Source organism: Ursus maritimus, unplaced genomic scaffold (assembly GCF_017311325.1).
Source record: "Ursus maritimus isolate PB19 unplaced genomic scaffold, ASM1731132v1 scaffold_35, whole genome shotgun sequence".
NCBI lineage: Eukaryota > Metazoa > Chordata > Mammalia > Carnivora > Ursidae > Ursus > Ursus maritimus.
Window position 1 is genome coordinate 17319799 of NW_024426119.1, and position 16264 is coordinate 17336062.

Genomic DNA, 16264 nt, shown 5'->3' on the forward strand with positions numbered 1-16264 from the left:
GAGAGGAGTTGGGGAACAATTGTTCTCGTATACTGCAGAAATATTTTATTTTAGGACCATCTGTTGAATTTCTAATTTCACTGCACCAGCATTTTTATGCAATTAAACGTTAAATTTTGGTGATTGGCACATTCTTCTCTAAATCCAAAATATCTTACTATAATTTTTCCCATTTCATTTGCATTATAAGCCTACAGGATTTTTTTATTGTTTCTAATCTTTAAACATATCACCTTATGCTTTCAAACTATATTCAGTTGCATGATAAAAGGATGCCATTGAATATTTTAAACATCTTTTGCTTCTTGGGAGTTGGGAATGAAACCTGAGGAAAATACTAGATGGGACTGGTTCATTATTCCCCAGGTCTTTGGCTGTTGTTTTCTATTCTATTTCTAATTTCTATTTCCATCTTGATTTTACTTTTCTTTTTTAATAAGCTGTGTTTGATGGGATTAAAACTGGCAAAGATATAAATATTCTTTATTTATTTTAAAGTTGCATTTAGCCTTTAGATATGACTTAAGCTAGGATTAAAGAAAGTGAAAATGAAAGCATTAATAATCATCTAGTATACACTTCCATTTCCTTCAGTAACATTTTTATTTGAACAAGTGGATTAGTATTTCATTTCTCTTTTAACCCAATAATGCAGTTTTCTTAGAAATGTAGCTTCATTACATTCATTTGTTGAATCAGAAGTGCTCTGATTTGTTTTTTGATGAGCTCTGTAAGAACAGAAGCACTAATCTATGAGAAAAAACTCTCTAACTTGGCTCTCCCAAAGTGCTCCTGTATTGACTTGTGTGACTGTCAGTCACACTTGAATGGAGCTCACAATGCTAATGAGATCAAAATCATAGGCTTATCCCCAAAGGATCCGTTAACTTCTCTCAGAGAAGCAGGGGTCTCTTCACTACAGATCAGTCTTCCATTCCTGACCATCTCAACAAGCATTGGTCCCAGGATAGAACAAAGAATGCAATTGGCTCATCAATAACATCCTCTGCCTGTTGTTTTTTGCTCTGTCTACAGAACTGAACTGATTTGGAGACAGGTACACATAGAGGACTTGAAGAAGAGAACTTCAAAAGCATTGGGATGATCGGGTAATGGGTAAGAAAGTGGGGGTGGGGGAGGACATGTATGTTCAAGACGGAACGAATTCTCTGCATTTATCTTACAAACTTAAAATTGAGACCATACTCTAAACATAATTTTAAAACCTAATTATTTGATGGACATTTTCAAACACATACAAAAGTAGGAGGAGGAGTATAATCAGTGCTCTTGAGCCTACCACGTGGCTTCAACAATTATTCAAGCATCCCCACCTCCAGATTAATTTGAAGCAAACATGAAATAGGTCATCCACAAACAGTTCAGAATGTTTATATCTAAAAAATAGGATGCTTCTTTGCACTATAATGACAATATCATCATCACGTCTCCAGTGTTTATAAAAATGCTTTAATATCATAAAATATTCAGAAAGTAACTGAATGTAGATGGATACTGTGAATAATGCTGCAATGAACATGGAAATGCAGATGTCTCTTTGGGATAGTGATTTCAAATTAAATTTCCCCTAATTGTCTCATGAATGTTTGTTTTTTTTTTTAATCATCCAGTTGACACTTGAATAATGTGGAGTGTATAGGCACACCAACTCCCACGCAGTTGAAAATCCACCTATTATTTTTGACTCCCGTAAAACTTAACTACTGGGAACTTACTGTTGACTGGAAGCCTCACTGATAACATAAATAGTAGATTAACACATATTTTGTACATTACAGGTATTATATACTGTACACTATAATAATGCAAGCTAAAGGAAAGCAAATGTTAGTAAGAAAATTATAAGAGAAAATACATATATAGTATTTATCCGAAAAAATTCCACTTACAAGTGGACCCCCACAGTTCAAACCCATGTTGTTAAAGGGTCAACTGTAGTTGATCTGTTTAAATTGAGATCCAAATTGGGGCACCTGAGTGGCTTAGTCGGTTAAACATCCAACTCTTTTGGGGCGCCTGGGTGGCACAGCGGTTAAGCGTCTGCCTTCGGCTCAGGGCGTGATCCTGGCGTTATGGGACCAAGCCCCACATCAGGCTCTTCCACTATGAGCCTGCTTCTTCCTCTCCCACGCCCCCTGCTTGTGTTCCCTCTCTCGCTGGCTGTCTCTATCTCTGTCGAATAAATAAATAAAATCTTTAAAAAAAAAATCCGACTCTTTTTTTTTTTTTTAAGATTTTATTTATTTATTTGTCAGAGAGAGACAGCCAGCAAGAGAGGGAACACAAGCAGGGGGCGTGGGAGAGGAAGAAGCAGGCTCCCAGCAGAGGAGCCTGATGTGGGGCTCGATCCCAGAGAGCTGGGATCTGAGCCGAAGGCAGACGGTTAATGACTGCGCCACCTAGGTGCCCCAAGCATCCAACTCTTTATTTTGGCTCAGGTCATGATTTCAGGGTCATGATCTCCTGAGCTTGGTATCAAGCCCCGCCTTGGGGCTCTGCACTCAGCAGGGAGTCTGCTTGAGATTCTCTCTCCCTCTGCTCTTTGCCCTGTGCATGGTCTCTCTCTTTCTCAAATAAATAAATCTTTTTAAAAAATGGTATCCAAATAAGATCCACACAGTGAATTGTTTAATATGTGTTAAATCTTTTAATCTGTGACTTTATCCTCCTTCTCGTTCAGTTGATTTGTTAATGCAAAACCATGGCTTTGTCCTGTAAGATTTTCCATAGCCTGGATTTTCTGATTCTAATCATGTCATTTAATATATTCCTTTATGACCTGTATTTTCTGTAATTTATTATTTAGATATATAGGCTTGACTAAATTCTAGTTTTATTTTTGGCAAGAATATTTCATACACGATGATAAATATATGTATAGGAGGTAAGTAATATCTGCTTGTCTCTCTTTTTGTGACGTTAGCCATCATTAATGGTCACCTCCTAATTGCATTATTTCATTAGGGATTACAATATGATGTTATTTTATCATCTCTGCTTCAATTATTAGCTGGAACACTCTGTAAAGAGAAACCTCCTCTTATCAACTATTGGGTTACCCCGAGGTACAATATGTATATGAGAGGTGAGAAAGATGCTTGATTCATTCTCTTTACCAGTTTTCAAAATGATAAATCCATTTCTTTGCATTTTCCAAGGCTACCAGTAGTTTTTTGTTTAGTATCAATTTGAACTAATAGATTGAAACATATATAATATGCTTCAATCCATTCCATTACAGTTATCCTAGTTCAAACTCAAATTGTCTCTTCTTTGACCAATGAGAGCATTTTCAAGTCAGCTCCTGAATCCCTTTTGACGTGACCCAGAAGTCTGTGGCACCTTCTGGTATGACAAGGTGTTCCAAAATCATCTTGTAATTTCCTGCTCTAGTCCTAGAATCAGCCATTTCTCTGAAGAGCCCTGGAAAAGATGATTTGTGATGGCTGCATCTTACGCACCCACCATTATTTATTAGAACTAGTCCATGACTGGGGGGGGGGGACATAGTTTCTAGCTGTTCTCTATTAAAAATTAAGTACTTAGCTCTTTTATAGAAACAGCACGTATGAGTGACTGATGGTGTATTAGCAAATGTTTTTTTCTATTATTTAATGTTTAAAGAAAGGCTAGTCAATAGGCCCATTTATGGCCTGGCCTATAAACCAGGGTATATCAGTCACCTATTACAGACATTTGACTCCAGGGTGGAGCTTGCAAACAATTAATTAAAAGGTGACAGCAAATAAAATATAAAATCTCTGTGGGGGACACTATGTATTTTAGTCCCTAACACTCGTCAGCCCCTCAGGATATTCCACTTCTTGGAACTGCAATCCCTCTCACAGTCCCTGGACATTTCATCACTAGCCAAGAGGATAAGATAAGGCTTGGTGAGAGTATAATAAATGGAAGATTTTTCTTGATAAACTGTATTGGTGGCTCACTGATAACTATGCAAAAGGTTATAAAAGGAAAGTCACCATATCCCAATCACCCCCAATTCCCTATTTGGCTGATTGGGAATATTTGGACTGGCTAAAATATTAAAGTGACTTAAAACATCTTCCAAATGCATTGATATACATCTTGGAATACTGAAAGTTTTCTTTAATTTTTGAATGTGATGCTTCTAAATCCCACTGATATATGATACGATCCGCCTCTTTCCCAGACAGAATGTTTGAAAGCTCTTTCCTTTGAAGAAAATGAAAGTATAATAGCATTTTCCAGAAGGAAGCCAATGGTGATGTCATCACTCATTTCCTTTATTTACTCAGTTCATGTGGTCAGGTTCTGTGGGATAAAGGTGCTATTGGTCAAAACTCATTAAATGAAGTTAGTTGCAATTCATAGGTGTATTTAAAAATAAACTCATCCGGGGCACCTGGGTGGCTCAGTCGTTAAGCGTCTGCCTTCGGCTCAGGGCACAATCCCAGGGTCCTGGGATCGAGCCCCGCATCGGGCTCCCTGCTCCGCTGGGAGCCTGCATCTTCTGCTCCCACTCCCCCTGCTTGTGTTCCCTCTCTCGCTGGCTGTCTCTCTCTGTCAAATAAATAAATAAAATCTTTAAAAAAAAATAAAAAATAAACTCATCCTACAGAACAATTAATATTCAGGACATTCACCTTCATATCATTGGGGATCTCAAGCATTAAATGCTTATAAGCAGAACTCAAAGTGGGTTTGAAACTGTATAGAATTTCCATGTTCCGATCTCAGGATACTTAGAGTCTACTGCGGCAAAATAGAAAACTGGTGTAAATTAGGCCGTTACGTTAATGTCCTTTCTTTTTGTTAATTTCCGTTCATTGTGGTGAGAGAGTTTTGTGATGATTATGACTGCCAAATAAAGTACAGCATACCCAGTTATATTTGAATCTCAGATATACAAGGAATAATTTTGGTATAAGTATGTCCCCAATATTTCATGGGAACATATTTATTCTAAAAATGATTTGTTCTTGATCTAAAATTCAGATTTAATTGGGCATCCTGCATTATATCTGGCAACCCTGTGGATGAATAGAGCCTAATGGTGACTGATCTTTAAAAGTTTAAAAAGAAATATATGTTATATAATGTAGAGCAACACTTCTAAAACTTTAATATGCATACAGATTACCTCAGCTATGTGTTAGAAAGCAGATCTTGATTCTGCAGATCTGGAATAGGACCTGAGATTCTGCATTTCTAACAACTTTCTGCTTTGTGTTGATGCTGCTGTTTCATGAACCATGATTTGTGCAAGTCTATAATGGACATCTTTTTTTTTTTTTTTGGTTGTTTTGTTTTGGTGGCCCAGCATCTCTTACCTTAGAGAATTCAGTGATATGTGAATCTTGGAAGAAAGTGGAAAAGTGAAGCCCCATTCTCACTATCTAGAAACTGACAGAAGTTGTCAAATACTTTACCATCCATACTTTGCAGCCTGGATTCAGGTACATAACCTGCCCTTGGCCAGTCAGGAGCACCTGCAGAGCCTTGAGTAGAGAGCTAGAAACACAAGGAAACAAGGATAGCAGTCAGTTCTCCTGCAACAGTGCGGTTGTGGCCAAATTAAGTTCCCAGGGCAGCGGTGGTGGTGGAAGAAAGGGGCAGAGTCCAGTATGTTTAGCAGCATCGGTGATAGCAGGCTTCTCACTGTGTTTGTTCCTGCAGCATGATTTCGGACATTGTTCTTGGCTGCACAGCTCTGAGCTTGGTTCTCAACCCTCAATGATTCTGTGAGTTGGCCACTTTCTTTGCTACTAAAGCAGTCAGAATTGATTTTCATTGCTTGAATCTAAGAACCCTGATAAGGCAAAGGTTCTGCCAGAAGAGAACTGGCTTGCACAGCCCATCACCTGCAGTATATGTGTGAGATTGCACTTAGAGCACCACGCAGGATGATCTCTGCCGCCGAGGGTGAAGACAATTCTGCGAGAGGTACGACCTCCACTGAGGTGAAAGGGTATCTATTTCCTGACATCATTTCTATGCCTCCTCTGGCGATGAGGTTTGGACAATGACTAGTCTTGGTTTAATAGAACTAGATTTATATGCTAACCCTGTCATTAACTAGTTATGTGACTTTGAGCAAATCACAGCCTCTGTGAGCTCTATTTTCTTGGCTATTAAACGCAGTTACAAAAAATGAGTTGACTACATGTTTAGTATTGCATTTTTTCACATTATATCATAATTGTTTTTTTACAACTTTATTGAGGTATAATTTATATCAACTAACAAATTCATCCCTTTTTGAGTGTGTACGATTCAAAGATTTTTAGTAAATTTATCGAGCTGTGTAGTCATTACTATATCTAGTTTTTAAAACATTTTCATAACCCCAGTAAGATCCTTCATGATGATTTACAATTAATCCTCATTCCCACCACCAACCTATCGTCTGTCTTTATAGATTTGCCTTTCCTGGCTATTTCATATAAATAGAATCACACATTCATAATTATTTGTTACACTAGTTTTTTTCCTTCTATATGGTGAGTTTCCAAAAGGCCTTTGTGCAATTGAACTGTTTATCTTTATTGAAGTGTTAATAGCACAGTGCTTTGTACATAGTACAAGTACTCAAGATAATACAATAAAAAAACACTGATAATTTCTTATGAAGTTGTTGTGAGAATTAAAGAGCCTATTAGGTTCTTGCTACTCAAAATGTTGTCCTTAGACCACCAGCAGCAGCAGCAGCAGCAGCACCCAGAAGCTAGTTAGCAATATGATCTTGAACCTGCATTTTCATAAGATCCTCAGGTGATTTACATTCTCATTAAGGTCTGAGAAACAATGCTCTACCCTGTAAGTTCTACAAGGGCAGAGAGTATGTCTGACACGCAGTAGGTACTCAGTACTATTTGTTGTATGACTAAATGGTGATTCATATGAAAACATTTTGTAAACTGCTCAAGGCCTATATACACAAGATTGCCAAAGAATCAAAGTGTGGATTTTTGGCTTAACTAAAATCTGTTAGAGAAACAGTTTGGACTGATATTTTATAATGCCAGTTTATATACTGAAGCAAATACATTTATTTTTCTTACACTTAAATGACAATTCCATAAGGAAACCCAGTTTTGATTACGATAAGTAATAGTCCCTTAACTGGAATGGACTTTATAGTGAGTTTATTAGCATGACAGTTAATTATAAAACTTCTTACTTCTAGAGGTTAACAAAGAAAATTTATTGCAGTTCCGTTTTCTATGAGATAAGACGTTGATCAACAGCTAAGCCAATGTCAGACTTTAAGAAACAGGATTGGTAGAGATTATTTAGTTAGCATCAACTTTAACAAGGAAAACCTATCTAGTTTCCCACTTAGAGTCTGGCTCTAAATGCTTTAATGTATTCATTTAATCATTCTTCAAATCATCAAACATTTATCAAATTTGTCACTGTTTGACAAGTTCTGTGCCAGGGCTTTCTGATGGATTACCAGGTACTGTATTCTTGAGGAGTTCCATATCGGTACAATGATGATAGCTTTTTAACTACATAGGCTAACAAAAGATTTTTCATGCTTTATGAATTCATGAATGTTAAAGTCTTGAAATGCTATAAAAATTAAGCCACATTAGTTATATATTTAACAAGTGTATTGGAAAAGATAAAATTACATTTTCTTGGGAAATCAGGCTATATGATTAACACTTACAAAACAGGAGTAGTTTTTATTGAGGGTTGCTTTAAGGAATATAACAAGGATGTCCTGGTTATTTTCCATTTGCTCGTCCAGATCCATTTTTCATCTATTTGCCTTGCTCTATACTGAAGGCTGACCTCTACAGACTTTATCTATCATCCAAACCCTATAGCTTCTGGTTGAGTTTGGCCAATGGGAGGTACCAACAGAAATTTGGAGAGTGGGGGGAAAGAGGACAAGTGTTTATTCCCCAGTCCCTTCCTGGGCCACATTTGGCAGTGGCTGCATTTCTCTATTTATAGTCACAGCGTTTGTCAGACATCCCCTTCTAAACTATAGCTCTTAAAAGTTCCTTTCCCGGAGCGCCTGGGTAGCGCAGTCGTTAAGCGTCTGCCTTCGGCTCAGGGCGTGATCCTGGCGTTCGGGGATTGAGTCCTGCATTGGGCTCCTCCGCTGGGAGCCTGCTTCTTCCTCTCCCACTCTCCTGCTGTGTTCCCTCTCTCGCTGGCTGTCTCTATCTCTGTCACATAAATAAATAAAATCTTAAAAAAAAAAAAAAAAAGTTCCTTTCCCCTGCTCCTTCAGGCTTAAGTCTTCTCATTGTTACCAGTTAAATGGCCACTGCTAGTGGGTTCCCTTAACCCTTCCCACATCTCTGTAAATCATCCTTTTCCTGAGCTCTCTTTACCCTCTTTGGTGTGCCATCTTTAGTGTTACACGAAGAGGCAATCAATCAGCCAGTATCTAAGGACTGCCTGCTGGGCTGGCACTGTTAAGACATATAATACATGATCCTGCTCCAGAGAGACTTACAGTCCAGTGAAGGAGAGAAAACCAACACATAGGAAGCAATTAGGAATCACTTCACATTGGTATCTAATGAGAGACATTTGATTTTTTGGTTGTCAAAAGACATTCACTCTTTTGTAACCATACCCTATTTTCCTCTATTACTCTCAGTCAATGTCTTTTAGGGAGACTGGACTCCACTCTTAACAACATGAGTAATCATTCTTCTGGTCACATGTCCTAATCAAAGCCAATAGAATATAAGGAGATTATTGCTGGCACTTCTGGGAAAAAGGCACGTACTCTTCCACTGAGATTGCTAACAGTAAGGATTATGTGAACTGGAGCTGCCAGGAGCCACCATATGGAGCCTGAGATTGAAGCCAACACAGAAGAGAGAGCCAAGAGATGAAACGAAATAGAATTCTAATGACATTGCTTAAGCCCTTGGATCAAGCTATGCCTTAAGCTAAATATATCACTAGTTCCTTAGCTATGTGAGCCAATAGCCAATATATTCTTTTTTGTATAATTAAGTTTGTGTTTTTTATTTTGTCACCTGCAACTAAAATAGCTCTAACAATTCACAAATTGGTACCAGAAGTGGGGATTAGTAAGTGAAAGATCTTAAAATGTTGAATCAGTTGATTCAGATGAGGCCTCATCTATATTGGGCTGGGAATTCAATAGCAAAGTAGTACATTAAAGTGGCACCTGTTGTATACTAGAATTCAAAACACGTGCCTATCAAGTATGAAATGTAAAAAATGTTACTAAAAGGTCAGATACTAGAGTGCAGATACTATTACATGTTGGCATGTTGGCTTTCAGTTAGGCCCTATAAGAAAGACTCAAGTTTAGGATTGAACTTGATTTATCTAAGCCTGAGAGGGAAAAATACTGCTTTGTTATAAGTGCCCATTTTTGCTAAAGGCTGCAATCAAATATGACAGAAATTTCAATAATCTGAAGCCATTAGAGTTGGAAAAGCCCCAAGAGAATTTTAATGCCAATGAAGGCAAGAAATGGAAAAGACTGGCACTTGGGAGAAGTCCGAACACACCCAGGCCTCTCTCAAGCAATTCCTGCCTGCTTAGGAAGGTAATCATTACCCCATTCTACTCCCTCCAGCACCACTTTGCCCATGTCCCCCCTTGCAAAACTAGTAGCCATTGTTTCGTTTTTTTTGTTTTTCATTTTTTTTCCTTTAGTATTGTTTCAAATTATTCTCAGGCAGAAACCAAAACGGAGGCCACTAAGTGGGGAGTATACGAAGGCGTATTATGGAAAGATAAAAATACCCGTGTTGGAATCTAGATGCAAAGACTGCAGCTTAAGATCACATCTAACTTCGGAGTGTTTTCCCCATGAAATTGGCCAGGTGCAAATAGACTGGAAGCTTAGTAAGAAGTAAAGAAAATTGTGGCACCTGGCTGGTTCAGTCTGTAGAGCATGGGACTGTTGGTCTCAGGGAATGAGTTCAAGACCCACATTGGGTGTAGAGCCTACTTAAAAAAAAAAAAAAAGAGTAAAGTAAATTGTATGGTGGGAGAAATCCTAAGTCTGGAGAATAAAGGCCAGTATTAGGCTTAGCACTAAGTATTGTAACACATTGTGCAGAAGTTTGATTGGCTTAACACTACCGATGTTTACTTTTCACTTTTGTAAAGTCCAATATCAGTATTCCTGATTAGCAAGTGGCCTTCTGCAAGGTCATTCAGCTACCCAAACTCCTTCTATCTCATGGCTCTCTTATGACTATTCTCTAGGATCTTAGAGTCCTTTTAGTGCAGCTAGAAGAAGAAAAAGAAACCATAGAAAAGATATCTATTTCTTAACCACATTGGCAAGAAGTGATTCACATCACTTCCACTCATATTAATTATACAACTTTACCAAGATTAATTGGAGAAGCTGGAAAATGTAGTCCCTGCCTATGCAGCTACTTTCTAGCAACAATTCTACATAACAGAAGAGGATCAGAGCTATTTGGTAGTAAAAGCTAATTATCTCTGCAATAGCAATTTGGTTTTTGGTTGTTTTTTTTTTTCAATCACCACTGTATCAGGAAAGAGAATGTTAAAGAGGTGTGTTCCCTAGAAGGATTATACTCCCCAATGTCCATTACAGATATGGCACGGAGGAACAATAGATGAGAGAATCTCCAATAGTTGAACATATGGCAGCCAGATGTATTGATCAAAGAACTTTCTCCTCTCTCATGGTAGGAAGCCATTGGTGTTTCTGTCCAGCATGATATATGCTATGAATTAAAGACCACTATGTGTTTGCCATTAGTCATTTTTCCAAATATGAGTTTTCATAGCAGTTGTTCTTTTCTTTTTCTGTCATTATGTATTAAGTATTTTGTAGCTAATTTTTTTTTGTGGCTAATTTTATCTCAGAGATTTAGGTTACTAGACCTTGAGGAACTATACTGTTTTATAATAGAGAAACATGCTTATTACCCTGCTGTCCTGGACTTGGGAGTTATCTTCCGTAACTACATAAGAATTTGGATCATTTCTCTTTGGGGAGGAAGTGAGCATATTTTTTGGTAAATAATATTGCATTGACTAGGCATAAACATTTTGAAGGCATATATAGTGGGAAGAATGTTTGAGAAGAATCAAGAGAACAGGGATGTGTGGTATGTCTGCTGTTCTCATTTCCCAAGACATATCCACCCTTCCTCTGATAACCTACTCCTATTTTCCTAAAAGCACCTTCTTGTGCCATTCATGTGTTACTGGTGGACTCAGTTTTTGAGATGGGCTTATCAATTGGTGCAGGCCAATCTGAGCATCTCTTTCTCTGGCAACAGTGATTGGTTTAGGAATAGGCTCTTGACCTTTGCTGGTAGTGAGGATAGTGTGAGCCTAGAGTTGCTGGTTGTTCATTTGTGGAGCCTGAGAATGAAGCCAACAGCAGAGGAAAGAGCTAACGTATCAGGGAGAATCCAAATCTTGACGACATAATTTGAACTCTTCAGCCAAGCCATGTCTAACAAAACTATCTTGAACTGTTCAGTTAACGTGAGCCAATAAATTCCCTTTTCTATTTAAGCCAATTTGAGTTGGATTTTAGGTCACCTTCAACTATACATCCTTACTGAATCAATACTAAGTTGTGTGAGGGTAGATCCATAAACAAATATACATAGGAATAAGTTAACATAAATATACTTGAGAGACAGACATAACTGGAACTAAAGGAGTAGATTGAAAAATGGTTCATTGGTTAAGAGGGAACTAGACTGGGGCAAGAATTTGACAATTAGTCAAAAGAATTTAAATTTAATGGAGTAGAAAATACAGCCATGAAACTATCGAAGCACCAAGAGATGTACTAAAAGTGAAGATTTAGAATGATTATTCTGATGGGTTAGATCGGAGCAGAGGAAGAAGGAAGTCAGAAAGACCACCTCTGTTTTCCTGCTCATTGCATAGCATTCATGTTGGCCTCCTTGCTTCCCACTAATTCAAGCTCCCCAAACACTCTGACCTGAGAGCCTTCATACTTGTTCTTTTCTCTGCCTGGAAAGTTCCTTCCCCCATACATTTGCCTGGCTTTCTCCCTCATTTCATTCAGACCACCGTTTGAACATGACTTCATCAAAAAGGCCTTTCTATATCAATTTACCTAAAGTATTAAAAAGCCACACTACTCTCACCTGTATCTTTGTCCTTCTACTCTGTTTTGTCCTCATGGCATTCACCACTACATGACATTTTATTGTGTATCTACTTGTTTTTGCATGTATTGCCTGAACTATAACGGATTCCATGAGTGCACGGACTTGTTTTATTCACTGATATACCCCTGGTAAGTACATCAGAGAATGGCACATAGAACCCCCCCCCCCCATAAAAAAGCTTGAAGATGAATGAATGAGTGAAGTATGGTAAATAAGACGAAAAACCAATCTCAAGAGGGATGAGTTAGTCACTTAAATTCCTAGCACATTCCTATCATTTCAGCCAAAAACTCTGCTTAAGGCTCCCACTTCTGCTCCATCTCCCCAAAGAACGACAGTTTAGGGAAGTTCGCTACTGCTAAAGCAAGGACCTGAGATACCTTCCTGGATGACTCTGGTGAGAATGTTATTTTCTCCCGAGGTACCCGGTTAACAAGAGTTATCTCCGATCCCAGATTTGGCAGGGCTCTTTCTCCATCTTAGCTCCAAGTAGAGCTCTGAGAGAAAAACGAGGTGGTGGTGGCTGAAACACTCAAACGTTCCAAATTATTTCTCTTCCCGGAGATCAGCAACCAGGTGAATTTCGGAATGATGACAACTTGGAGGGGCAAGAGTCACGTGCCAGGTGGTTGGGGCACCAGGGGTCATCTCCGTTGATCCTTCCTTACCACCCAGCTTTCTACCGCGGCCTGTACAGAAACAAGCACGCCAACACGTCAGGGCAGAGTGGTGCTTTCACCAAGTTTCCTTCCCAAGCGGCTGCTCCCCGACCTCTCTTCTGCCCCCCGCCCCCCAACCTGCAGGCTCAGCCACCGATTTCCGCCGATTCCGGCTGGAGGGAGCCGGGAATCCAATTACTTTTCTCAAGGGAGCGCCATCCACTCCTCAGGCCGCGAAGAAGGGGAGCGGGGGTCGAGCTGCCGCAGAGGCCGCCCCTCCCCCGCCGCCCGGGCCTCCGGGCCCCGGCAGCCCCGGGCGGGGCGAGCCGAGCCGTGGAGGGGCGCGCGGAGCCGCCGCGGGGACTATTTGTCCTTCCGCGTGCCGCGCTGCGGCCCCGGCGCCGACGTCGACCCGGCTGAGTGGCAGGAGATTAGCCAAGGGCTTCCCCCGCCGCGCGCCCCCGGCCAATCGGCGCCGCGCGGGCGGTGCTCGAGGGCCGCGCACACGCACATTCCAGGATCCACGCCTCACGCGAACGGCCTCCACCCCGCGCACGCTCCCCTTCCCACCCCGCCCTGGCGGCCGCACGCGCGCCTCTCCTCGGGGCCTTTTCCAGGTCCAGGCCTGGAACCCCGTCTCGTGGGCCCCAGATGCTGCTCTCTAAAGTGAAAGTGAAATGAGGAAAGAAGGCCAAGTGGTCCGTAGGGGAAGGGTAATTAGCATCTGTGTCAAGGTTTACACTACTGCTCCACCGTCCAGGCTTGCCTAACAGATGGAGTGAAGCTACAGAGACTCACTGAGGAGGAAGAAAGAGGACACCCCTCCTGATTCTTTAGAGAGTGGGTGGAGAACTCTTGCAATATCCTTGAGTGTTCTCTAGTAAGAGGATCTTACACTGGTGGATTTCTCACTGGGCTTTCTGCTGTGGTCAGAGCACTCGATACATCCTTTCTCCACCGGGAAGAAAAAAAAAATGCAACCCTCTCTCCACACACTGTCAGACTTAGACGAGGCCACAACTGACATACATGCTTGAAGGAGAAAGTGCGCTATTGTGTCTTGTTTTTCCTTTTGAATTACGTCCTCCTGAGACTGTGGCTGACCCTTAGGCCCATGGCCGTCCTGAATGTGATTGACATGCGTGATTAGCAGGCCAGTGAGAGAGAAGCAGGGAAATTGCCATCAAAACAATTACATACAGGGACATCAGAACAATGGCTTGAGAGCCCCCAGGGACTTAGCGACCATCCTAGCTCTGCCACGGATGCCCTCTGGGACCGTGGCCAAGTCAGATCATCTCTTTGTGTCTTCGTTTCCTCCTGGTAAGTTAAAACTATTCTTGCTGCCTGTCTCAAAGTGTATTATAAAAAATAGACTTAGATAACAGAGGTGAAAACATTGAAGGTTTTGTTTTGGGGGGAAGGTGGTGGTGGTGGTGGTGGTGGTTGAAAGGCATTCTCTGGATAGAAGATTCTGTAAAAGGAAGCCATTTGACCTTCAGCCTGCAATCTGGTCATTTCAATTACATTTAATACACATGTGTTGAGACTAACTGAGTTCTGTGCTGGGTGCTAAGTGGTCTTCGTAAGATTTATAATCTAGTAAAGCCATGCTAATTCCTGCATTCGCAGACTTTCTCCCATCCCTAAGTCTTGGCCATTTTCATTCTCCACTTGTGTTCCACAAAGCATCGCTAGCTACAGGTACAGAATGATGCTGTGGTTGGGGCTCCCCATTTGAGTCTAAGCTGTGGCTTGGGGTTCAGATATATCTGGGTATGTCTGTGGAACTCTTGGGGCAAGGCCCAAAAAACCTGTTTCCTGCAGTGACTGAGGAGTTTCCTGGGACAGAACATGTCCTTAGTAAAGAAGGAGCCAAAGACAGTGGGCTGTAGCTAGGAAAGACTAAATCTTGAAAAATAGAGAAGTCTTTCTGCGTCCAGTCTGGTGACCCCTGGCCCTCATCTGAGTCCAGTAGACATGGGGAAGGGGGGGGGAGGAGAAAGATGGAGGGAGGCTATAGACGAAAGCTGAAATATGTTTCAAACTTTCAAATCCCACATTTCACATTCAAACACATGCTCTCACCTTTACAAGAAAAGATCAAGCTATCGACAAAATACAAGCAACAGAAAACTTGACTAGTGGTGGCTTTTGAAAGAGAAGGAATTTATTATCTCATCAAATAAGTTCAAAGGAAAGTTGTTCCTATATTGGTTAATTGAGTAACTCAAGGTTGGTGTCGAGGACCCAAGGGGATTTCTTCTTTCTGCTCTGCCATTCTCCGATGACACTCTCTCCTGCCATCTCCATTCAAGGCTGTACCATAGCTTCTGCTTTTTTGGCATCAGGTGCAGGAAGGGCATTGCCCAAAGAAGGGGGATATTGTCTCCCACCTCTTTCTGTCTTTCTCTTTCTCACAATAAAGGAAGGATAACCCTATTTTCTAAAGGCCTCTGGCAGAACTGAGTCCCATCGGGCAGAATTGTGTCACATACACATCCTAAACTAACAGTTTGTAAAAAGGATGATGCCAAACATAATTTACCTCTCACACTGGGGAGAGAGAGAGACAGAGAGAGAGAGAGAGAGAAATCACTTTCTGTGAGCGTGTGGGAGGATATAATCCAAACAACATAAAATTTTGCTGTGGAAAAAAATAAGGAAAAGTGGCTGTGGTTGAGGTCTCAGCAGGCTCCTTCAACCTTCCTTTCCTCTACTTCAAAATGTTTCTGTATCTACTCTCCTCCATCACTTCTAAATTTTTCTATCTTCCTTCGTATACTTTTTTTACTATCCCAATGGAAAGGCTCCATTTCAGGATCTGACGCTCCATCTGCCTGCCTCTCTAAGGCCTTGCTCTTGTCCTAGCCCGTCACAGTGGTCCCTAAGCCATGTGCAGTCACCTGCCAGCTATTCCACCCAACATTCCACTAGTGAGAATTAGAGATCCAAAGCTCCTTTTGTTGTGCCAGGAGAATCCAGGTTGAAAGATGCAAGAACTTGTTTGGATCCTATCCAGTGGGGCTGGGGCGGGGAGAGCAGTAGGGACCAAGGACAAGCTTCATCCTTTTCTATACCCAGGGCTTCTCTGTCTGCCTCAGCAATATGGGAGTGCCACGTGGTATCCTCAGCGACTTGATTTCAGACTGCTTCCATTTTACCCTCTCTCTTTCCACTAATACCAGTCTCCTGGAGTTTGGATCCCACTCTATTTTTCTGAGTCACAACCTGGTAGAACGCTGTTATTGTCTTGAACCTGAAACTTGTTCCATTTCTTCCCTATTCTTTTTTTTTTTTTTTTTTTTTTACTTAACTAATATTAAATGTCAATTCTTTCAAGGACTGCACTTTGTGCTAGTGAGACATTGGCAAATGAGTTGGAATTCTCTGCCTTCGATGAGTTTACATTCTGGTGGAGGATCTTCATTTATCCACAAGGTGTGGCAT

The 16264-nt window shown here is 40.8% G+C and overlaps 2 long non-coding RNA genes across 2 annotated transcripts in view; one reads left to right on the forward strand and one right to left on the reverse strand.

The window, feature by feature from the left end:
- Nucleotides 1-4526: 4526 nt before the first annotated feature.
- LOC103676782 lies at nt 4527-13156 on the reverse strand. The gene is made up of 4 exons (XR_005831977.1): nt 13014-13156; nt 12536-12844; nt 5436-5517; nt 4527-4566 (listed from the first exon to the last, which is right to left on the reverse strand). It is a non-coding gene; the product is annotated as an uncharacterized LOC103676782 (long non-coding RNA).
- Nucleotides 13157-13309: 153 nt separating this feature from the next.
- Nucleotides 13310-16264, forward strand: part of LOC103676781 — a 70957-nt gene continuing 68002 nt past the window's right edge. Inside the window, exon 1 of the long non-coding RNA XR_572212.2 lies at nt 13310-14137. This is a non-coding gene — a long non-coding RNA (uncharacterized LOC103676781). The remainder of the gene's footprint in view (nt 14138-16264) is intronic.